The sequence below is a fragment of the Lactuca serriola genome, chromosome 5 (genome assembly GCF_051521515.1).
Source record: "Lactuca serriola cultivar US96UC23 chromosome 5, Lser_US96UC23_V15, whole genome shotgun sequence".
In the NCBI taxonomy this organism is placed as follows: domain Eukaryota; kingdom Viridiplantae; phylum Streptophyta; class Magnoliopsida; order Asterales; family Asteraceae; genus Lactuca; species Lactuca serriola.
In genome coordinates, this window is record NC_136412.1 from 189,986,920 (window position 1) to 190,006,692 (window position 19,773).

A 19,773-nucleotide genomic window follows, 5' to 3' on the forward strand; every position below is an offset into this window, starting at 1 on the left:
TTTTATAGATTTTGAAAATATGCTAGTGCAATTAGGGTTTTCCATTTGATGTTCAAAAGTTGTATGTTCAATTATAGAAAACATAGATCATGATTTGGGGTTGCATGCACACATAGGTTTTTGTTTGTTATGCTCAAAACCCATCAGTGGTATCAGAGCCTTGACTTGTTTTTTATTGAATTGGTTACAATTGTTTGAATCCGATCAATTAGGTTTTATTGCAATTAAACCCTTTTGGACTTAGGGTTTTCGAAATCAGGTTTTCTTGAACACTAGATTTTGAAAATTTAGTAAGGGTTTTAACCCTTTCCCTTGCCCCACAAATTTCGAAATTAGGGTTTGCTTTTAAACCTCAAGAATTTTGAAAATAGAAAGGATTGAAATCCTTGCCTTCCTCCCCAAGATAAGCCAAATTCGAAAATTAGGGTTTCTGGTACGATTATCTTATTTTTGGTAATTATGTCCTTATTTGATTAATTGGATAATTATAAAGTTTGCTTTATCCCTCCCATGATTTTCGAAATTTAGGGGGAGAGGATTAGGTTAAATTATCTTGATTAATATAATTAGATAATCCTCAAATTGATTTAATAAATTATTTAAATGTTTAATTAATAAATAATTATTAAATCATTTGTTTTTAAAATTTTAAATTTAAATTAAATTGTTTAATTTTGCAATTTAAGATTTAAAAACCCTAGTATTTCGAAATGTTTAAAATATACCTTATACTATATCTAAAATTAAATGTTTAATATTTACTATATGTATATGACAAGCTAGTCGAACCGCTAGTTTGCATCATTCACAAAGCCGATCTATAAGGGGGTATAAGGAAACTGCTTATAAAATGGTAGTTGATTGAGTGTCCACTCTCACCCACCGCTTTCTTGATTGGTGGAGGGTCGTTAGCCGAACGGGTTGATATGACAAATAATTCTCATTAATAAGTATAATGAATTATAAAGTAACTAAATTCTTTTATTAAATTCCTAATCATAGTTACTTTAGGAAAATTATGAATTTGACGCTAATCCATGAAATTACACATTGTACTTTATAAGTGGTTAGTGGAGCGTGTGTGGTTAACTGACACACTAATATGGACTAATAAAGGGTGGCAATGGATGTCCCGTAAATTATCATTGATTAATGTAGCGCTTGTGGTTAACTGGCACATTAATGAGATGATAAATGACATCGAGAGTACCGAGCTAATTTGCATGGTTATTCATATTTGTTTATGATCCTCGATATCCCAATCATAAATGGAAGAGCATAATCGACATTAAACATGGCATTGAATAGTTCAATGAATCTCAAAAGATCTAGGAATTTCATTAAAAACCTAATTTGTTCAAAATTTCATCTTTTGTGAATCGTAAAAACTAAAACTTGTCTTTCTTCTCTTTAATATGTTTACTCCCAATGATGCTTTTATTTCCTCTCCAACAACAACTCCTCCAATAACAGCTTATCACTTATGAACATCTGCTCGAGGGTTACTTTTGATGGCACCAATTAGAATGATTGGATGTGGCAGGTCAAAATGGCTCTACGTTTCGAGGACAAAGAGTATGTGCTCGAAAAGGAACTTCTTGAGATCGATGAAGCCAAAGCTACTACCACAGAACTAGTTGATTATAGGAAACACTACAATGATGCAACCAAAGTGACATGCATCATGGTGTCGACTATGACTCCTAAGTTATAAAGGTTCTATGAGGATTACTAGCCATACAAGATGAACAAGGACTTGATGGAAACGTACCATCAACAAGCATTTCAAGAAAAGTAGGAGGTAGTAAAGTCCCTCATCACTAGCAAGATAAAAGATGGAGAGTCCGTCAATACCCACGTGAAAAGAATGCAATGGTACGTGGAGTGCTTGCTAAAGCTTAATGTGAACTTTGATGTGGTATTAGCTATTGATATAGTCTTGCACTCATTCCCCAGTTGTTATGATCAGTTTATCTTAAGTTATCATTTGAACAACCAAGAGACCAGATTGGCTCAACTTCATAACCTCCTGCAAACTACTAAAACGGGAATGAAGGGAAAAATTGTTGCCTCCACCCTTGATGCTGCTCCAGTCCTGGCGATTGGGCAAGGAAAATGGAAGAAGAGGAAAGGTCCTCCAAAGCATAATTGGAAAGGATAGTCCCAACATGGGTCCTCAGGAAATGGACCCAAAGGAAAAGCCAGTTCTGATGTTCCCCTGCCTTTGATCCTAAAGAGGCTAATTGCTTCTACTGCCACGAGAAAGGTCATTGGAAACGAAGTTGCACGAAATACTTGCAAGATATAAAGGATGGCAAAGTGAATCCAACCTCGACAGGTATTTACACTATCATATCTAATAACTTATCATATTCTCGTTATTGTGTCCTTGATACAGGATGTGGCTTCCATATTTGTTCTAATTTGTAGAGGCTAAGAAAAAGTGAGGATATGGAGCATGGTAGAATGAACTTGATCATGGGCAATAGGCGATCTTCACCTATTACCAAGATTGGTGTTTATAGCTTAGTGCTTAGTAGTAGGTTAGGATTGGATTTGTTAAATTGTTGCTACTCATCAAAGATGACACAAAACATCATTTCATTTCATGCTTTATATAAACAAGGTTTTAGATATTCTTTCAATGCTGAGAATGGATCTATTTATGCTTTCAAAAATGGTGTATTTTAGTTTGAAGCTTTACCTTGTGATGGTGTGTATGAAACTATGATGGTTGTAGACAATTTAGGTAATAGTGTTTTACAAATTGATTTGCTTAATGGTTTAGACAAATCATGCTTATGGAATTGTATCTGTAACATCCGGATTCCCAGGTATCTTATTTTATGTATTTATATTGAATTTTAGAAAGGGACCCGGTGAGTGGACACTGAGAATCGTCAAGTGGTATCACGCGTGTTCTGGTTTGGTTTAATGAAGGACTCGGCGAGTCCACGCTGTTTAATGAAACCCTAATTTCTCGGGTTTGGAACCTATTTAAGGACCCTTATAGCCACCATTTGAAGCTACCAAACCCTTCAGAGAAACCTTAATAGTGCTTGAGCGTTTGTGAGAGAGAAGAAGCCATTATTGGACCTTTGTGGGTTTTTTTTTGCAAGAAGAAGTTGATTCCAGCTTAGAGGAGGCCAAGGAGGTTGCTTATTTGTGGATTGCAAGCAAAGGAAATCATCCTTGAGGTAGCATATTGATCCTTTTTCTGTTTTGTTTAAGAATCCATGGATCTAGGGTTTTCTATACCCTTTATTGGGTTGATTTGTTGGGAATAAGGTCCCTTATCATGTTTAGATATCAAATCTGGATCCATAGTGGTCCAGAGAACTTATTCCATCTTGCTTTATGAGGAGTTATGGAAGAAATGGACTTAGGATGTTGTATTTTGGGCTAAATCATCAAGTAGTGTCATTTGGACGTTGCCTGAGTATCAAGTTCGAACCTTTTCGTGTTTCTTGAGCTTAGGAAGGTTAGATCTATGGATTAGAGGAACAAATCTAACCTCAGAAGGTCATTTGAGTGTGAACATGGAATGAACTCGCAGAGTCCATGAGCGGACTCGACGAGTCAAGTCGGGGTTGCCCCGCGATTCGTGACAAGTGTAACTCGTCGAGTTGAAGAAAGACTCGACGAGCCAAGAGAGACTGAAAGGATTCAGAGGACCCACATGGACTCGCCGAGTCACCTTTGTGCATTCGACGAGTCGGGTCAAAGTTGACCGTTGACTTTCGTTGACCTTAAGGTTCTGGTCAATACTGATTCAGGAGAGTTCAGGGAAGGGTAGAATGGCCTTCTACCCATTCTGTAGAGATGAGAGAGTATTGATCGGGAATGTTATTTGAATAATAGGAGGAGGCTAGGTCGGGACGTTGAGCACGAGAGTTTATCCGAGTTCATTAAGGTGAGTCTTCTCACTATACTGTACCTGGGAGGGTACCTAGGTCTGACCGGAAGGTCTTGTATGCTATGATGTATGTGCTATATGCGCTTATGTGATATGTATGTGCTATGTATGTTATGTATGATAAGGCCCGGAAGGTCAAGATGATATTTTTGTATGTGCTATGTATGATATGGACCGGAAGGTCGATATGGGTAGGACCAGAGGGTCTACCGGGATTTGGGACGGAAGTCCCCTGAGACACATGGATCGGAAGATCCTAGAAGGTCATAGTCTGGAAAGGCGTATGTGGGGTATGTGGTATTTTGGGGAACTCACTAATCATTTATGCTTATAGTTGTTATGTTATGTGTTTCAGGTGCGAGCGAGGATCGTGGGAAGGCGCCAGCATGATCCGTACAAACTTATAGAGTTTATGATTCTGAGATCTTAGGACATGTTTTGTTATGTTACAGTGGACACATTATGTTTTTATGATTATTGTGTGAATGAAAGTATGTTTTAAAATGAAAAATTATTTTGAAAATTTACGTCGTTACAAGTTGGTATCAGAGCCTTGGTTTGAGGGATTCGGGTGCATCTTCGAATGGATCTGAACTCAAACTGAGGAATTGAGGAAGTTTTCATAAAATAAACAATTTTTCTAAGAAAGTAAAAGATTTTGAGAAAGGCAGAAGGAAGCAGTGTGTACGATCAGCCAGCGCCTGAACGGTGATTTCCCAAAATACCCTTACATTATGTTTTATGAGATATGTTATGATATGTTATGCATGCTAGAGTAGGCTAGGTATTCATATTAGGACTAGAGTGGCCTGATTTGTGATGCCTTAGCCTAGGAAGGATTTTGCCGCTATGTGATGCTTGAGAGCGAGTAGGTAGCAATGAGGAGCTGATGAGAGGTTATCGAAGGGTAGCCTATGCCATTGAGATACAGAGTGCCTGTGATCTAGGATCCACAGAGGAGGACTTAGAGTGAATGTTGATGCAGTGTGGACGGTAGTATAGGGCCTGTACTACTGAAGACACCGGAGCAGTGCGCACCCTAACTAAGAATCCTTTGGGTACCAAGGAACAAGTGGGGTGAGTTATCGAGTGCGAGTATACTCGAGTGAGTCTCTGATATTGTTTATGTTATATTTCAGAGACATCATGGTTCGGACACGTCACAGACCTGAGCCGAGTGGCGTGAGTGACGAGGAGCTTCGTCAGAAGATCCACGACGAGGCGGCGGCGGCGATCAGGGCCGAGATTCCGGAGATGTTTGGGTCTATCAAGACCACATTGATTGAGACTTTTGATGAGTGGTACGCCGCGGTGACTAAGGCTGCTGCTGCTGCAGCTACTGCAGCTGTGGCTGTTGCCAGACCTCAGGGAGGTGACTCGTTGTTGCTTCGAGAATTCAGCAACACGAAGCGATCGGAGTTTGATGGGACGCAGGATCCGATCGCTGCGATGAGATGTATTGTTGATATCGAGGGATGCTTCTACACGTGTTCATGTCCGGAGCATTTGAGGGTATGGTTTGCGTTCAACCAGCTTCGATTGGGAGCGAAGGATTGGTGGAAGTTCGTGACGGCGAGCTTCACTCTTGCATATATTTCAGCGGTGACCTGGGAGAGATTCACCTCCATGTTCAGAGATGAGTATGTTCCCCCGGTGCAGAGGGAACGGTTTGTGTAGGAGTTCTTGACCCTCAAGCAGGGTACTGATTCGGTTACTGTGGCTACCAGGAAGTTTCATGAAAGGGCAATGTTCTGCCCTGGGTAGGTGTCCACTGAGCAGGCACGCATGAGCCGATATTTGGGCGTTTTGAGGAGGGATGTACGGGAGTTCGTGTCAAACTCGTCTTACCAGACGTTTACTGAGCTCCAGGAAAATGCCCGGAAGAGGGAGATTGAGTTGGAGACTCAGGCCAGGGAGGAGGCTGAGTCTCAGAGGATAGATCGGTGGCCGGCACAGTCTCAGCCGGCAGCCAAGCGGGCCAAGTCCGCTGATACGAGATCTAGAGGCCAGAAGGGCCACAATTGAGGAAAGTGCGACAAGGGACCTGATGGGGTCTGTCCATCGGGTGCTTGCTACAAATGCGACAAGGAGGGGCATATCGCCAAGGATTGCCCCAAGGGATTTATGGTTTGCTTTCATTGCAGCCAGACTGGCCATCGGAAGGCCGAGTGCCCGCATTTACATCAGGGATCAACACAGGGATCCGCACCTGCTGCTAGGGTTACCGAGGTTCGGCCAGTGAAGGCCGAGGCACCGAAGGCTCGCGGGAAAGGTTTCCAGTTGACAGCGGAGGAGGTCCGCGTAGCGCTTGATGTAGTGGTTGGTATGTATTCTTATTCGTTTTACGCTAAGTTGAGACATTGTGCTTATATGATGATATGCGTAGGTACTTTTCTTGTGAGTTTTGTACCTGCCTTAATTTTATTTGACTCGCGTGCAAGTCGATCATTTGTGTCAATAGCGTTTAGTCGGCACATCAGTAGCAGACGAGAGGCATTGAGTCGACCTCTACGAGTTTCCATAGCTGACGAGCGCGTGGTGTATGCTTTGGAGGTGATACGAGGATGTGTACTCGAGATCTTCGGCGTTGAGTTTCTGATAGATCTGGTCCCGATAGCGATGGGGGACGTGTGTGTCATAGTGGGCATGGATTGGCTGATCCGATTTGGGGCCGTTATAGACTGCGAGCGACAGATGGTGACGATATGAGACCCTAGAGGGGGAGTACTTACGGTATACGGTGAGGGTACTCGTTTTGAGTCAGCGTTTTGTTCGGCTGCTAGAGCGAGACAGAGTTTACAGCAGGGCTGCAGTGGGTTTGTAGCCTATGTAATGGATACACGAGGGGCCGTTGAGGGGCCAAGTTCGGTGGATGACGTTTCGATAGTGCGTGAGTTCCCGTATGTTTTTCCCGAGGAGTTGCCGGGTGTGCCTCCCGAGAGGCAGGTAGAGTTTCGCATTGATTTGGGTCCGGGGGCAGCACCTATCGCCAAGGCGCCTTATCGCCTTGCGTCTCCAGAGATGCAGGAGTTATCCTCGCAGCTTCAGGAGATGCTGGGGAAGGGGTTTATTCGACCGAGTAGCTTGCCATGGGGAGCGCCGGTCCTTTTTTTCAAGAAAAAGGATGGTTCACACCGGATGTGTATCGACTACCGGGAGTTGAACAAGTTGACGGTCAAGAACCGTTATCCATTGCCGAGGATCGACGATTTGTTCGACCAGTTGCAGGGAGCGTCTTGTTTTTCCAAGATTGATCTGAGGTCTGGATATCACCAGATGAGAGTGCGTGAGGAGGATATCCAGAAGACGGCGTTCAGGACTCGTTATGGGCATTACGAGTTCGTGGTGATGCCTTTCGGGCTCACTAATGCACCAACAGTATTCATGGATCTCATGAACAGGGTGTGTAGACTTATGCTAGATTTCTCGGTGATCGTGTTCATCGACGATATACTGGTGTATTCGAGATCTAGAGAGCAGCACGAGGAGCATCTGAGAGAGATTCTCGGAGTATTAAGGACCGAGAGGCTTTATGCCAAATTCTCCAAGTGTGAGTTCTGGTTACGAGAGGTCCAGTTCTTGGGGAATCTCGTCAACCAGGATGGGATTTTGGTCGATCTAACCAAAATTGAGGCGGTTATGAGGTGGGAGGTGCCAAGGTCACCCACCGAGATTAGGAGTTTTCTGGGATTGGCCGGCTACTATCGAAGATTTATTTGAGATTTCTCCAAGATTTTTGTGCCTCTCACCAGGTTGACCCAGAAGGTTGTTGCTTTTTCATGGGGTCCGAAGCAGCAGACCTCATTTGAGACACTTCGCCAGAGACTATGCGAAGCCCCAGTGTTAGCTCTCCCGGAAGGGATGGAGGATTTTGTGGTGTATTGTGACGCATCGATATCGGGATTGGGTACAGTACTCATGCAGAGGGGGCATGTGATAGTGTATGCATCGAGGCAGCTGAAGCCTAATGAGACGAGGTATCCCACCTACGATCTGGAGTTGGGGGCAGTGGTGTTCGCCCTCAAGATCTGGCGTCACTATTTGTATGGGGTTCGGTGTATCATATACACGAACCATAAGAGTTTGAAGTATTTGATGGATCAGCCCAATCTGAATACACGTCAGAGGAGATGGTTAGATGTGGTAAAGGATTACGATTGTTAGATCCTGTACCACCCGGGCAAAGCTAATGTTGTAGCTGATGCGCTGAGCCGAAGGGCGGAGAGTGCCCCAATTCGAGGAACTTGTATGAGATTGACAGTGATGAATCCGATGTTGGACACCATTCGGGAGGCCCAAGCTGAGGCCGTGATACCAGAGAACCGCAATAGGGAGCGGGTGATCGGGCAGGTGTCCGAGTTCGTGACGGATAGTCTAGGGCTGATGACCTTTCAAGGTCGGATTTGGGTGCCGTATGCAGGCAGGTCACGTACCATTCTGATGGAGGAGGTGCATAGATTGAGGTTCTCAATCCATCCCGGGGCCACGAAGATGTATTTGGACCTGAAAAAAGATTATTTGTAGCCCTGTATGAAGAGGGATGTCGCGTGGTTTGTTGAGAGGTGCTTGACCTATCGCAAGGTTAAGGCCGAGCACCAGCGTTCGCATGGCAAGTTGCAGCCGCTTGAGGTTCCCCAGTGGAAGTGGGAACATATTTCCATGGATTGCATCACCAAATTGCCAAGGACCGCAAGGGGTGTCGATGCAATTTGGGTGATCGTCGACCGGCTGACAAAGAGCGCACATTTCCTTGCTATCAGTGAGAGCTCTTCTGCCGAGTGGTTGGCAGAGTTGTAGGTGAGGGAGGTGATATCACGTCATGGGGTACCGATCTCGATTGTGTCAGATCGGGATGTACGTTTCACTTCCAGGTTCTGGAAGAAGTTCCACGTGGATTTGGTTATGAGGTTGCATTTCAGTACCGCCTACCACCCACAGACGGACGGACAGAGTGAGCGGACGATTCAGACGCTCGAGGACATGCTCCGAGCATGTGTGCTGGACTTCGGAGGAAGTTGGGACACGTATCTGCCATTGGCTGAGTTTTCGTACAACAATAGCCACCATTTTAGTATTGGTATGCCTCCGTTCGAGTTGTTGTATGGGAGGAGGTGTCAGAATCCCATTTGCTGGGGAGAGGTAGGGCAACATGTGATGGGTAACACTGAGATAGTACTTCAGACGGCAAAGTTGATACAACAGGTTAGACAGAGGTTACTGACGACTCAGAGTCGTCAGAAGAGTTATGCGGATCGGCGACGATCCGAGCTGGAGTTCTAGGTGGGGGACTTCGTACTCCTGAAAGTATCTCCTTGGAAAGGAGTGATCCGATTAAGGAAGAGGGGAAAGATGGGGCCCTGGTACATCGGTCCATTCAGGGTGACCGCAAGGGTGGCCAAGGTAGCATATCGGTTAGAGCTACCTGCGGAGTTGAGCCAGATTCATGATACCTTCCATATGTCGCAGTTGAGGAAATATATAGCCGACGAGTCGGCGGTGGTACCTTTAGAGGATATTCAGGTGGATGCGAGTCTGAATTATGCAGAGAGGCCAGTCGCGATCCGGGATCGGAAGATCAAGGTTCTGAGGAACAAGGAGGTGTCACTAGTGCAGGTCAAGTGGCAACATCGGAAAGGGTCCGAGCTAACCTAGGAGCCGGAGTTGGAGATGCGGGAGTAGCATCCAGAATTGTTTGCCGAGCAGGACTTCGAGGGCAAAGTCTGATTCTAGTGGGGGAGAAATGTAACTTCTGGATTCCCAGGTATCTTATTTTATGTATTTATATTGAATTTTAGAGAGGGAATCGGCGAGTGGACGCTAAGACCCATCGAGTGGGATCGCGCGTGTTCTGGTCTGGTTAAATGAAGGACCCGGCGAGTCCAAACGTGGACTCGGCGAGTCCACGCTGTTTAATGAAACCCTAATTTCTCTGGTTTGGGACCTATTGAAGGACGCTTATAGCCACCATTTGCGGCTACCAGACCCTTGAGAGAAACCCTAATAGTGCTTGAGCGTTTGTGAGAGAGAAAAAGCCATTATTGGACCTTTGTGGGTTTGTTTTGCAAGAAGAAGTTGATTCCAGCTTAGAGGAGGCCAAGGAGGTTGCTTATTTGTGGAGTGCAAGAAAAGGACATCATCCTTGAGGTAGCATATTGATCCTTTTTCTGTTTTGTTAAAGAATCCATGGATCTAGGGATTTCTATACCATTTTATCGGGTTGATTTGGTGGGAATATGGTCCCTTATCATGTTTAGATATCAGATCTAGATCCATAGTGGCCCAGAGAACTTATTCCATCTTGCTTTATGAGGAGTTATGGAAGAAATGGACTTAGGATGTTGTATTTGGGGCTAAATCATCAAGTAGTGTCATTTGGACGTTACATTAGTATCAAGTTCGAACCTTTTCGTGTTTATTGAGCTTGGGAAGGTTAGATCTATGGATTTGAGGAACAAATCTGACCTTAGAAGATTATTTGAGTGTAAACATGGAATGAAGTCGCCGAGTCCATGAGGGGACTCGACGAGTCGAGTCGGGGTTGCCCTGCGATTCATGACAGGTGTAATTTATCGAGTGGAGGAAAGACTCGACGAGCCAAGAGAGACTGAAAGGATTCAGAGGACCCGCATGGACTCACCGAGTCACCTTTGTGCACTCGACGAGTCGGGTCAAAGTTGACCGTTGACTTTCGTTGACCTTAGGGTTCTAGTCAAGACTGTTTTAGGAGAGTTCAGGGAAGGGTAGAATGGCCTTCTACCCAGTCTGTAGAGATGAGATCATGAGAGAGTATTGATCGGGAATGTTATTTGAATAATAGGAGGAGGCTAGGTCGGGACGTTGAGCACGAGAGTTTATCCGACTTCATTGAGGTGAGTCTTCTCACTATACTGTACCTGAGAGGGTACCTAGGTGTGACCGGAAGGTCTTGTATGCTATGATGTATGTGCTATATGCGGTTATGTGATATGTATGTGCTATGTATGTTATGTATGATAAGGCCCGGAAGCTCAAGATGATATTTATGTATGTGTTATGTATGATATGGACCGGAAGGTGAAGAGCGTACGGACCGGAAGGTCGATATGGGTAGGACCGGAGGGTCTACCAAGATTTCGGACGGAAGTCCCCTGAGACACATGGATCGGAAGATCCTACAAGGTCATAGCCTAGAAAGGCGTATGTGGGGTATGTGGTATTTTGGGGAACTCACTAAGTATTTATGTTTACAGTTGTTATGTTATGTGTTTCAGGTGAGAGCGAGGATCGCGAGAAGGCGCCGCCATGATCCGTACACACTTATAGAGTTTATGATTTTGAGATCTTGGGACATGTTTTATTATGTTACAGTGGACACATTATGTTTTTATGATTATTGTGTGAATGAAAGTATGTTTTAAAATGAAATTTTTTTGAAAATTTACGTCGTTACAGTATCCTTGGACATATCAACAAGAAACGTATCCCCCAACTCCAAAAGAATGGAGTGTTGGAATCATTTTACTTCTTGTCAGATCATACGTGCGAGTCTTGTTTACTCGGCGAGTTAGAGGAGCCCACTCAGCGAGTTGAAGATGAAGAATCGTGAGGATTTAACGGGTCTACTCGACGAGTTGGGGAGCCTCAAATCGGTGAGTAGAGGTTGTTTTAGTCGCGAGGTTAATGAAACAACTCGGCGAGTTGGAGGAGCTAACTCGACGAGTTGGGCGCTGTATTGGAAACCCTAATTTTGGGGTTTTGCACCCAAATTAAACACCTTAGGTTCCAGGTGTTGGCCTCATTTCTATCCTTCATTGCCCCTAACCCTAATCTCGAAAACCTAGAGCCTCAAAGAGTGTTGTGAGTCCATTGTGCGTGTTGAAGCTCATTCAAGGAGGAGAAGCTTGGTGCAAGGTGGTGATTCAAGAAGGAGCTTATGGATCTTGATTCTCTACTCCATTTCCAACACATTTTGGGTATAAAGTTCTAACCTTTCTTAGTATTGGCTTATATCTCTTCTTGGGTTTATTTGTATGCTTTTAGCCATGGATGGGTGATTGTTGAGGAAGTAGAAGTCCCAAATGTTTATCCTTTCCAGATCTATGATCTTCATGAGCTCTTTTGGCATAAAGGTGCCAAATTTATGGTCCTAAGGTCTACTTAATGAATTAAGAGGCTGGATTTCTGGTGAACTCGGCGAGTTCATGTATGAACTCGGCGAGTTGAGGAGGTTTTGCCCGATCTTTGCAGTCTAATGAAGAGCTCGACGAGTTGAAGGACAATTCGGTGAGTTGGGTCAACATGGGCCGTTAACTTTAACTTTTGACTTATCCCTTTGATAAAATTTGTCCCAAGGGATGTTGTAAGCAATCTTAATTGTAAATTATGGGCATAGGATAAGGCCCGTATGGGATTGTGCCCAATTTGGAAAATCGGGCCATTAGTGGGTTTTGATGAATTTTATGGTTTTAGATCTTGTTGGATTTGGGCTTAGGCCTTAGTTATGAATCTTCTTGGACTAGGGGTAAAATGGTCATTTTACCCCAAGTATGGATTATGGATCATGGTTTGGAACCTAGTTGCTACTTGGGTGATATTTTATTATTGTTTGCTCGAGAAGTTGTTAGGGCAGCAACTAAGGATTTCTTGTAGTGAGCTTCAACAATCGAGGTGAGTCTCCTCACTGTTGTATGGGTCGAAGGCACGAATGCCAACCTATTTGGTTTATATATGATAGGGAGATGTCACACCCCAAAACCAAGAACGGCGGAAACGTTCTGGGGCGGAGGACGTCATGTAAAGTATCACAACACAGTAAATGTAAATAAGCAAACAACATCATCCATTGCATTAAATATATAATTTTAATACAAGCGTGTTCTGTACAGTTTTAGACACCAAAAATATAAGGTAAATCAAAATAATAATATGATGAGTCTTGAATGCGCTCCATCTCCTCAAAAGCTGGCATCGGTACCTGTCTACTGATGACCTGAGAATACAAGTTATTTTGAAAGAGTTTATTAGCATTAAGCTGGTGAGTTCATAAGTATTTTAGTGTCGGTGTTTGTTATAAAAAACGTTTGAACGTGTCTCAAGTATAAGTTCGTGAAATGTATGTAAGTGTTTGTAAAAGTTTGAATCTCTCAGAAAAACCTATATTTTCTAATAAAGTAGCCTTCTACCAAGGCTTAACTGTTTTGTATGTTCGTTTGTTGTAAAAGTGTGTAATTTCCCAAGTGCAACTATCTTTTAACAAAATATAGTTTGTACATTAAAGTTTAAGTGAGGTTATCACTAAAAATATGTAATGGGTAAATCATTGTAGTACTGTAGCTTAGTTTTATAGTAACTACTGCTGTACTAACTACCTTAAACCGGATTTATATTAAGGTAAAATGTGATAATTGCACCATGCTATCGACTGGTAACAACGACATACGAATGGTCGTAATAAACGAATGACGTTTGGCACCCGCAGACCTGCAGGTCCGGCTGTAGCTAGCAGCAAGGTGTATGATAGTCAATCCAGTATAGATCTATACGCAAACTCACGCTCTCCTTCCAAGAGAATTCTGGCTACAACATTTAAGGCATGCTCCGATACAGTGGATCACAATTGTTAACGTATTAATGTAAGGGTAATGTTTCTTGTTCTAGTATAGTTGTATATGTTCTCTTCCTAGTATAGTTGTATATGTTCTCATATTATAGTTGTATATGTTCTCTTCCTAGTATAGTTGTATATGGACTCATGGTTGAACTGACTCATTGATCTAGTAGTTGTAATAGTATGATCCTGTGTTACCCCGATGGTAACTTACTAATGGTGTGTCTAGTACGTATGAATATGGAAGTACTTTTATGTCTATATATGTATATTTGATATATAATTAGTATTGAAATGACCTTCGGATGGTCACCCGAAATCCCACCAGACCACATCCAAATCGAGAAAAAGGAAACAGGGCGGATGGCCTTCCTAAGCCCTTTAAACATTATTTATACATCTATACATATATATGGGCATGCAATTTATAATATAAAAGCATAAATAAGTTTTTATAAGACATTTGAAACATAAGTATTATTTTAAGAAAAGATCGACTTGATGTCAATCTATAAAACAATTTGAAGGCATAGGTTTGATAAAACAATTTAAGTATAAGGAACATTTGTTTGAATCACAGATGTAAATAAGTTTGAAAAGTAAAAGGGTTTGTAAAACATTTTGAAGTAAAACAGTTTGATAGACAGTTTGAACAGTGATAAAATCACTGGTTTCCCTAGTTATTAATCACATGTGATTAATGCAATCACATGTGATTGAAGCAATAACTATAAGTATTTAACTTGTATTCCCCCCATAAGTATTTAAAACATTTAAAATCATTTCAAAGGTTGATTAAAGGGTATGAACTCACATGAAAGTTTGAAGATAGCGAGAAGGAAAACCGGGTAGAGTTTCGTCTTGGGAAACGGATTTTTCTCGGGAATCTCGGGAGTAAAATCGACCCTCGGGACTTGAGCAAAAAGACCAGAGCTTCGGGTTTGAACGGGCATGGAAATCGAGGCAAGATCGTGAGAGAAAGGAGAGAAATGAGCAATTTTTTCCGGAAACCCTCGCATTCTATTTATAGGGGGTCTGAGAAGCCTCGGTATGCGGGGCGTACGCTTGTACGCAGTGCGTACGCGTACGTCATGCATGAGCGAGTCCTCCACTGCCTCGGCTTCGGATGGGACAGATCGGATGGGACGGGTCGGACGGGGCGGGTCGGATGGGGCGGGTCGGTAGCTTCGCATAGGGGCGACGTGGATGATCCGAGGCCCTTGATTCGAGTACGCGGGGCGTACGAGGGTACGCAGGGCATACGAGGGTACGCAGGGCGTACTCCGGTCCTATCTGCTGACTCCCCTTCGGATATTACCAAGAATTTATATTTAAATTTATATTTATTTTAAATAAACTTCTAAAATTCATATCTCCTTCATACGAACTCTGTTTTCGACGTTCTTTATATCCACGCGTAGGTGAGACTAAGATCTACAACTTTCATTTAGATACTTAAGGCTAAAAACTATTGTATTGAAACTTCGCATTTTTCGTTTAATTGCTGTTGCCGATTTTGCCGAGAATCTTCGGTTGGTCATAACTTCTTCGTTATAACTCGGATTTTAGGGTTCTTTATATGTACGAAAACCTTGATACGATTCCTACTACTTTATTTAACCCAAATAAGATTTTAGGAAAGTTATATTTTGACCTAGATTTGGTTGGTTTTACATTACATTGTCTCGAAATATCGGGTTGTCACAGAAGACCCCGGGGGTTAGCCCTTGGCATTATGTATGAAAGACCAGGAGGTGGCTCTTGGAACACTGTATGCAAGACCAGATTCTGAACTATGTTAAGTAACTAATTAAGTATTATAGTTTGTATGCTTGTTGTCTTTGTGATGCTTGCATGAAAGAACAGGAGGTGGCTCTTGGCACTTGTCTGTAAGAGTCAGGGTTGTGGCCCCCGACCTGGAAAGAAAGACCACGTGGTGGCTCGTGGCATAATGGCAAGAATATTGTTGGCACATAGCACTCTTATTGATTATGGTATATGAATGATATGTATGGCTCACAGTCATGTATGACATGTATGGATCGTTGGAAAAATGAAAGAGCTTGGGACGGTTGCAGCGCATACACCCGTGTTTTCCGCAATATATGATCTTTGGGATTGGACTCTCTTAATTGTGTTAATTGAAATGCTTTTCAATGTTTAGAAAAAAGTTACATTAGTGTTTTTTTATAATAATAATAATGATTTTTTTTAGCTTGGATTTTTGGGCTATTACAAGTTGGTATCTGAGCCTTGGTTTGAAGGATTAGGGCATATCCTCGGGTGTGCCTGAACTAAAACTGAGGAATTGATAAAATATTTTATAAAAAAATATTTAAATAAAAAGGAATTTCTAATAAAAGAAAGGGGTGTGATGCGTGCAATCGACCGACCTCAAGTAAGTGGATCCCAGAATACCAATACATGTTTATTATGCTGTATGATATAATTATGAGAATTGCATGCTAGATTAGGGCTAAGGATCTGCTCAGTATTATATGATAGGAGAGACGCCTTTTATATGCCTGATTGTATGAGCTTTAGTATTGCACGCTAGTCTATATATCTGATAAGTAGATGGAATGGCTTGTATAGAGTATGTTGGTTAGGTTTTTCCGTTGCCTGAATGTTGCTTGCTTGGTACTTTGTGAGACTCTTAGTGAGGTGAATTGATTGCTAAGTGAATATGCTATGTCACATGTGGAAAAGGTTAAATAATCATAAAGTGGTGGATTTAACCCTATTTCGCAACTCTTGTTTGAGTCCAACCGTTCTAGGGTGAAGTTTTTTATTCAAAGGATTATGTTATCTCCGTTGCATGTGGCTATATTCATGAGGAAGTTAATTCACATTGGTGGGAGTCCTTCAGCAGCTGAGGGTTTGATAGGTTCGGTAGCCTAGGAGAGCCTATGATATGCTTCAGTGGGGTAGTGATGTGGTTTGGGGGGTTTTGGTGCTTTGGCTTGAGGAAGTTTCTTAGAGGATTCATGAGGATTGTTGAGGAAAGTATAGATAAGTGTGGAAGGTAGTATTGGGCCCGTACTACTAAACGCACAGGATCGATACTCGAATCAGTGAGAGTTTTGGAGAATCTAAGATGCTTAGGGGAGGAATTCTTGAGTATGTTTTGATCATTGGTTTGTGGTATTTTAGTTTGGAGATGAGCTCTATGGGAGGTGGTTTCGGTTTGGGTTCTAGCTCAGTTGCGGGTGCTGAGCCGATTAGCGAGCAGTTGTGAGAGTTCATTTCATTGCAGTATTTTAGATATCTTGGATGAGCACCTGGGTGCGTTACGTGCGGAGGTTATGACTATCATTTAAGCCCACACTCTATCTTTCCGGGAGTTCCATGATTTTAGAGCTCATGCGTTCCATGGGGAGAGGGACCCGATTGTCAGCAGGAGATGGCTAACGGATATGGCTAACGCGTTCAGGACGAGTTTCCGCCCCGAAGAGGCGAAGGTCAGATTTGCATCCTGCCTATTGAAGGACAGGGCACAAGATTTGTGGCAGGAGATTGGTAATGAGTTAGTTGATGATGTTGTTGATGATATGTCATGGGATGAATTCTCGACCAGGTTCCAAGCTGAGTTTGCACCAGCGATTGAGGTACAACAGTTGGCGCGAGAGTTTCTAGATCTCCTCCTGGTTACTGAGATTGTGGCAAAGATCACTTTCAATTTCTGAGAGAGGGATTTATTGGTACCGCAGTATGCATCGAATGAGGAGATGAAGAAAGTGAGGTATCAAGAAATGATGCGAGATGATATCAGGGAGTTCGTGAGTATTTCGGGGTGCGAGACCCTAAATGATATGATCTCTAAGGCCGACAGAGGGAGATTGATTTGGAGCACATTGGGAAGACGGGGTCGAATTAGGTGCAAACTTTGGAGGGTCCGGGAAAGAGACCCATGAATTTTGACCAACGTTTGAGAGGCCAACGGGGCCAGAGTCAGTGCAGCACATGCGGTAAACTGCACGATGGAGTTTGTTGTTCCAGGGGTTTGGGCCGCTACAAGTGTGGCAGGGTTGGTCACGTCAGCAACGATTGTCCTCAGGGGGCAAGCCCGATATAATTTCACTACAATCAGGTGGGCCACAAGAAGGCCGACTATTCGATATTTTTGGGAGGAGTAGTGAGTGTGCCCGCTCCGACTACTTTTGAGGATCACTGATGGATGATAGGGTAGGGTAAGGGCCCCAGCGGAGAGGATTCGGGGTTTGTAGTGTCAGTCAGAAGAGGTCAGGACTCTAGCAGGCGATGTCACGGGTATGTATCTTTTGCTTTCTTTCAGTTTGATCTACATTTTGTTGATAGGAATCTTGTATCGGTTTGGGTAAGTGTATTTCTAGTTTATTCTTTTCTTATGTTTGGGTTATATATATTCAAGTAATGTTATATACCATTTGCATTCCATGAATTATTAGTGGTTAGTTAAGAGTTGTTTCTCTTATAGCGGATGTGGAGTGTTCTGTGTTATCCTGGTTGTAGTCGAGATTAGTTCGGGGGCACTATGTGGAAGGTTTATGGTTAGGATTCAACGGGTTAGTTGTCCAGTGTCGCTAGGATCTAGTGGTTTTAGCCATTGTGCTTGGATTGGTTTTTGGAGGTGCCAAGGGAAGTGGTTTGTTGGTAAGGATTTTGTTGGAGAATCCATCCTTTGAATTTCAAGATTTGAGTAGGATATCATTCTAAGTGTTTGGAATTATCAGCGTTGTGGAGATTTAGGAAGTGATTAGTTGGTCTTCAGGGGTTGTGCGGTCTTTTAATTTGGCCAGTAAGGGATCATTGGCAATGGTAAGTGTTGGTTGTCATCAAATCGACCGTTGGAAAGTAAGAAGGATTGGGAATTCTTCCATTCTCGTGTGCTGTGAGAATTTATTCGAATCAAAGTTGGGGAGAATCGTCCAGGGATTCAGGAGCAGAAGTAGTTTTGAAACTAGGATGAGTTTCGCATCCCTGTCGGGGAGGAAGGCGACCCAAGTGGCTATTTGGATTGAGGATATTGTTATTTAGAAGTTAGGGAAACTTACTAACACTGTGATCGCGTTCTATTAGTGCTTGATAGCAGGCTTTGGGGAACCAGGTTGGGGTTCCAGGCATGGCTCGAGTTCAGCTTGGGCGTCGGTCGAGTGAGTGCTCGACTCTCGGTTTTTTCGATTTGATAGATTAGGGGTAAGGCAGTGGGCCGCGATTGTGGTCAGTGTAGAAGTGTTTTAATACTGCGGGTGGCTTGTAACATTCACTAGTTAGCAGTTAGTGTTGAAGTGTCATAAGACTGCGGAGTGGGCTGTAGCATTCACGAGTGTTCAGTTGGTGTGGGAGTGTTGTAAGACTTCAGGGTGGCTCGTAGCGTTCACTAGTGGTCAGCTGGTGTGGGAGTGTTGTAAGACTGTGGGGTGGCTCATAGCATTCATCGGTCCTTGTCCAGTGGTGAGATTGTGGCAAACCTGTGTTTTGCTTGTGGTTTTGTTTGGATGATTTAGGCCAGGGTGGGTCAGTTCGCAAGGCTGTAGGAGGGCCATAATATGTTTGGAATCATGTTATGGTAGGTCGTGGGAGACCGGGTATGAGGAAAGACTACAATTGGTCCTGTAGCGATCATTTTAACATTGAGTTAGTGTCGAGATGGTTTGGGTAGTTAATACCTATGAGGCTTTCTGTTGGAAGTCGCGAGGGGCGACTGTGTGGGAGTATTTTGGCTCAGCAACATGGCTGGAACCCGATATTTCAGATGATTGGCAGACAAATTGGGACCAGGAAGGTGTCGGTGGATTTTAGAAACCAGCCAAGTAGCATCATGTTATTTCAGGCAGTAATAGTGCTTTAGGCAGTATTAGTGATTTGGGTCTCATGTGCGTGTGGAGTAACTGATTGATTAGGAAATGCTAAGTCACTCGCAGTGGGATTAAATAATCTTAGAGTAATTGATTTGACCCTGTTGCATAGCTCTCGTCTGAGTCTAACCGTTGTAGGAATGAATATTTTACTCGAAGGATTATTTGAGCCTTCTGTCAAGTATAAGTGTTTTGTAGCTGTCTATGCTCAGTGACTTTGTTTCCCTTGGAAGAAATAACGTGATTAGGGGTTGGAAGCATTTTGTTTGGTATGAAAATCTATGAGGTTGGCACCGTGGCGTTTCAGCGTGGGAGGTCTGAAAGGGTGTCAAACCATTGAGACTTAGGTTTCGGATTTTAGATGAAATAGGACTGATTTTATTTGAGAGATTGAGGATTCATTCTTCATCGGCCTTAAAAAGCTATTCTCAGGG